This window comes from Garra rufa, chromosome 24 (genome assembly GCF_049309525.1).
Source record: "Garra rufa chromosome 24, GarRuf1.0, whole genome shotgun sequence".
NCBI classification, from domain to species: Eukaryota; Metazoa; Chordata; class Actinopteri; order Cypriniformes; family Cyprinidae; genus Garra; species Garra rufa.
Window position 1 is genome coordinate 28815018 of NC_133384.1, and position 6496 is coordinate 28821513.

Below are 6496 nucleotides of genomic sequence, written 5' to 3' on the forward strand. Positions count from 1 at the left end.
CTTGATTCTTAGTTCCAGTAATGTAATGCATTTTATTGGCTTGCATTACCAAAAAACTGAATAATGTTTGAAATCCTTGTCGCTGCCTCTTCTGCATCAAGCCAGTGAGCTTTTTATTAATAAAACGCCAGCTTGCCTGTGGCACATCAGGGGTGTTCATGAAAAATTCAGATGTGTTTAAGATGACATGATCCACAGCACAAATCTCATGAATCTGCCAGTAGCCCTTGGTTAACGTTTGAAAAAACAGTCACAGTGTTTACATCAGTGCCCTGAAATATAAGTAAGGAATAATTGACGACGGGCCGTAGAATTCTTAGAAAATAATGCACACCCGAGGTGGTGATGCGGTCACGACGCGAAGCGGAGTGGCCGTTACACCTCGGGTGTGCATTATTTTCGTAGAATTCTACGGACCGAAGTCAATTATTCCGCTTATACTACAGTTACCACACCTCAAGACATCGATCAAATGATAAATTTCAAGACATTCGTCCCGTTTTTATCCTTAAAACGCTATTGTGAGTAGGATTAATTTCTTACGCAGCTCATTCAACAGCTTCGTTGCTAGTTCCAAAACGTCATTTTAGAACTAGTAACGACGCTTGGGCTGTTAATAGCCAAATAATGCCGTTAATAATGAAGTTTAGACAGACCGACAGACAAGCAGACAGACGGAAAGAGTGAGGGAGAGAAACTAAGTGTATGACTTTACCTCTCTCACGTCTGTGTCTCTCAAAGGTGACTGGCAGCATCGTCTCTACTAACAGTTCAACTTTAAGTTCACTTTCTTCAAGACCACGCCGTTGTTACCTCGCGTGTGAGAGCTGTCATGTCGTTTTTAAGTTGTTCATCGTCAGAGCAGCGCTAACAACATTAGCGCGAATGCTAACGCGAGTGCAAACTGTAAGTTATGTGTGTGTGTCTGTGAGGTGAGTGAGAGAGGGCGAGAGAAATAGTTTGTGCTTTCCGTACATAATAAAACGTAATATATTGTGGAAAAAAACATGGAAATAATCTGTCGTTTTTATCCTGATGTTTACTGTATTTATTAGTTTGGCCAGTGTCATTGTGGGTTTTAGTTATTTTGCTGTTTTGGGCTGTAAGGACCTTTGAAATAACTGAAATCGTATGGCGAAGTGATATAGACATGCACTGCGGTCTAAAGCTGCCTGGAACTACGTTCGCCGTGCGTATCCCTGAATATAATGCACACCTCTAGAACGTTCGTCAGCCAATCAGATTCAAGCATTCAACGGCCCTGTAGTATAAGAATTAATATACAATGATCAATTACAAAAAAAGTGAGTACACCCTAAGTGATAACAGCAGTCAAACATGCAAAGTCACATGTCCTGTTTATCATGTTTATGTTTTTGTCTGCTTGACAGGACCATACAAAGTTGTGTATCTTGTATTAGAGCAGTTAAAATTAGGTGCTTTAAGTACAATGCTCTCATACTGACCACTGGAAATTCTACATGGCATCTCATGGCAAAGAACTCTTTGAGGCCAAGGCTATTAGAGGTTTAGTAGCACACTGAAACCAAGTTACACTACAGTGGTCAGGGTCATACAGCGGTTTTCCACGATCAATGAAGTTGAGCACTCGTTCTGTGCATCAGGTGCAGAACCTGGCTTCAAAAAGCAGATGCATGAGTGCTGCCAGCATTGCTTTAAAGGTTGCAGAAGTAGAAGGTCAGCTTGTCAGTGCTCAGACTATACGCCGCACACTACAACAAGTCGGTTTGCATAGGCGTCGTTCCAGAAGGAAGCCTCATCTGAAGCTGGCTCACAAGAAAGCCCGCAAACAGTTTGCTGAAGACAACCTGACCAAGAGCATGAATTACTGGAACCATGTCCTGTGGTCTGATGACACTGTAAGATAAACTTGTTTGGCTCAGATGGTGTCCAGCCAGATAACAATGGTGCTAACACAATATATTGACACTTTGTACAAGTTCACTTAGGGTGTACTCACTTTTGTTGCCTGCTATTTTGACAATAATGGCTATATGTTGAGTAATTTTCAGAGGACAGTAAATCTATACTGCTGTGGTATCCATTAGAGATCTAAGAGATCCAGAGGTGTTTTCAATGTCAATGTCTGTCTGTCTACACCACTATATTGATGGAGCAGCTGTCTAGACTCTAGACAGTTGCATTTTATGGAGGTGGTAGAGGTGAAGGCTGTTTGAAGTGCTGGCACTCCATAAAATGAATGTAAAAAGTTATCTTTTCTAAAGCTAGATGTGTTTGTTGTGGAGAATGTAGCTCAGCTGAATGTGTTGAAATGCTGTACATCCCTGAGGATGGAAATGAAAAGACATCTTCACTATCATGCATACTAACCATAGTCCATCAGCTATAGTGAGAATTGCACATGGTCTTCAGGGATGGAGAAACCGCAAATGAAAGTTACTCGAAGCCTTTGTACTTCCATTCAAGTTTTTTTTTTTTTTTTTTGTCTGCACCAGAGACGCCGACACGTCACTGTGTAGTGTCTCTGTAGTGTGCACTGAAAACAGAATTTGAGACAACATCTCTGACTTTCAGTGTGAAATCTACACATTTCATTGGATTCCAATTTGTTGTTTTAAACACACAGCAAATATTGGAAGCATCTTTAATGCTGGAATCAATTGCATTCTACATTGTGTACTGGTCCATGCATACCCACAGGTCATTTATCACCCAAAGTGTGAAGATACCATGTGTAAGTGCCTGGCCTCAACTCCTAATGCATTTCAAATTAGACAAACCACTGGCTCTCGCAATTGGGCCTTTATTTCATGTCCCAACTGCCCCTGTGCCATTGTTGTCCATATCCTATACAATATGACTTGATGTTTTGACCTTTCAGTGCTCAAGGGCTATGAGGTAAATATAAAATCAGCGATATATAAATAAACTGTGATGCTGACAACTGGTTGTTCCATTAAGGTCACTGCTGCACTTAAAGGGCATTCATTAGCATTTCAATTTCTAATGGCATTGGAAGGCTGCGGCTTTAAAGCAAGGACATTAAGTTGGCATGCGAATTTCATAATTTACCTAACTTAACCTTACTTAAAGGAGAAGTTCATCCAAATATGAAAACCCAGTCATTTTGTAAACCCCCCCATGTCATTCATGAGAAATCCATCTTTTAACACTGAGGACAAGAGAGGGACTCATATGCAACTATTACAGAAGGTTCAAATGCTCACCGATGCTTCAGATGGAAAAACGATGCATTACGAGCCCGGAGGGGGGGGGGGGGGTGAAAACTTAAATTTAGCTTATTTTGTCTTCTGGGGAACATGTAAGTATCTTATGTTGCTTATGAAGGGCAGTACTAAATGAAAAAAAAAAAAAATTTGGTAAAATAAGAAAAATGTATACATCCTCATTCCGTTCAAAAGTTTACACCCCTGGCTCTTAAGGCATATTTTTTTCTTCTGAAGCATCAGTGAGTATTTGAATCTTTTGTAATAATTGCATATTAGTTCCTCAGTTGTCCTCAGTGTGAAAAGATGGATCTCAAAATCATACAGTCATTGTTGGAAAGGGTTCGCATACACAAAAATGCTGAAAAGCCAAAGAATTTGTAGGACCTAGAGGATTTTTCTGAAGAACAGCGGAAAGTTTATGCTGAATCTATCAAATAAAAAATAACATGCAATTTGTATGATCCCTCTTATTTTGGAAAAAATAGTTCACATTTTGCAGAATCTGCAAGGTGTATGTAAACTTTTGACTTCAACTGTACATGTGTGTGTGTTAAAATATCCATGAGTCCACTAAGGTCTTGAGCTATTTCTATTTATGAATTTCATGCCCTCTGATTTCAGACAAGTTTTCTCTCTGATAGGTTCAAGTTTTGCCATTACTTGAACAATCAGCTTTTTAAGAAGTTTGTCGGTATTGATGAAAGTTAACCTGAAAATAAATGTCTTAGGGTTTCCCTTACCTCATTCCTAATTAGCATGGTACTGTGGTATTTATTCAAACTACAGCAATGAAGGCTATCCATAGTTTTAATAACTATATACTAGCTTTGCACTTCAACTATGGTTCCTAAAATATAACTATGGCCTTTTTTCATAAGAAAACTGTAGAGAAACAGTAAGCTAACAGCTATCAGTGTTTTTGTGTGATCCAAAGCTTCCATTGTCGAGTTTATATAGTTTTATTTTCCTTTAGTTTACTTCATCGGTTCATAAGAGATGAGTTGTATCTGGCAGCGCTCACATTCAATTTAGGTCAATTCACTGACCTACTTTATACTGTACGATGATAATTACACATGGCAGTTTTAACGAGACCAGCGTTTCCGGATCATGAAGGGAGCTTTGTGTGTGTTTGTGTGGCGCCGCACGTTCTTGATCTGGTGTGAAATTAATGTTTATTTTAAAACATCCTCATTAAATGCATAGCCACGGATAAAGCATTGCACGCCAGCTTTGGTTTGCTTAATGTAAGAGACGTAGGATGGTGTAGGGGGAGGGATGTGAGTTATCTGACTGCGCTAATTTTCTGACAGAGAGTATTTTGAGGATGGACAAAGGACCACAGGCAACGATTACAACTCGTTACGCCTTAATTTGTATTCGACCCACAGTCTGTCATATCTGTGTATGAAGGTTGACAGTTCTCTGCTCACAGAGAAATCATTCTCACGCCATAATATTTATACATTTTGATGACAGTAGTGATAAAGAAACTTACAGTGTGAGGCACTTTCCAAGAAAAGCATCCAAGTTCAATTTTGCCATTTATGTCCTACTTTAGTAGTCCAGTAGTTGACAGTGTTCAACAATTAAATATCATATCGGTACAAGTCACAATATATAGCGCGGCCAGACAATTATTCTGCATTTTTATCAGCATGTTTATAAGTATCTGTCACTATATATGTATACATATATATATATAAGGACATTTATCAGCGCTGATATTAAGCATTTTTTTGGTTATCTGTACCAGTCACAATATATATCCCATATCACCCTGTAGCCCAAGACTGGTCGCCCACTGAAGCTAAGCAGGGTTGAGCCTGGTCAGTACCTGGATGGGAGACCTCCTGGGAAAACTAGGTTGCTGCTGGAAGAGGTGCTAGTAAGGCCAGCAGGGGGTGCTCACCCTGTGGTCTGTGTGGGTCCTAGCACCCCAGTATAGTGACGGGGACACTATACTGCCAAAAAGCACCGTCCTTCGGATGAGACGTTAAACCGAGGTCCTGACTCTCTGTGGTCATTAAAAATCCCAGGATGTCTTTCGAAAAGAGTAGAGGTGTGACCTCGGCATCCTGGCCAAATTTGCCCATTGGCCTCTGACCATCATGGCCTCCAAATCATCCCCATATTCTGATTGGCTTCATCACTCTGTCTCCTCTCCACCAGTAAGCTGGTGTGTGGTGGGCGTTCTGGCGCACTATGGCTGCCGTCGCATCATCCAGGTGGATGCTGCACACTGGTGGTGGATGAGGAGATACCCCTGACACTGTAAAGCGCTTTGAGTGTCTAGAAAAGCGCTATATAAATGTAACTAATTATTATTATTATATATAGCATGGTCAGACGATTATTTGGCCCCAATATTAAGCATTTTTACAGTTATCGCTATCTGTCACTATATATATATATATATATATATATATATATATATATATATATATATAGGGATGTTTATCCGTGCTTATATTAAGAATTTTTATGATCATCGGTACCAGTCACACTATATATAGCATGGTCAGGACGATTATTCGGCCCTGATATTAGGCATTTTTATGGTTATCAGTATCTGTCAATATGTATATAGGGATGATTATTGGTACCGATATTAAGCATTTTTATGGTTATTGGTATCATTCACACTACATATAGCACAGTTAGAAGATTATTTGGCCCCGATATTAAGTAATTTTATGATTATTGGTATCTGTCACAATATATATATAGGAACGTTTATCAGCGCCGATATTAAGCATTTTTATGGTTCTCGGTACCAATAACAATATATATAGCACACTCAGATGATTATTCAGCCCAGATATTAAGCATTTTTATGGTTATCTTACCAATAACAATATATATAGCATGGTCAGGCCATCATTTGGCCCTGATATTAGGCATTGTTATGGTTATCGGTATCAGTCACAATATATGTAGCATAGTCAGACAATTATTTGGCCCTAATATCAAGCATTTTTATGGTTATCGGTATTTCTCTCTCTCTCTCTCTCTCTCTCTCTATATATATATATATATATTTATAAGGCCAATTATCGGTGCTGATATTAAGCATTTCTTATGGTTATCTGTATCTGTCACTATATAATTAGGGGTCGCCCAGCTGTTGGCACAAATATTAAGCATTTTTATGGTTACTGGTATCAGTCACAAAACGATTATTTGGCCCCAATATTAAGCACTTTTAAGGTTATCAGTATCTGTCATATATATAGGTCCGATTATTGGTTCCGATATAAGGCATTCTTTATGGTTATCCGTAT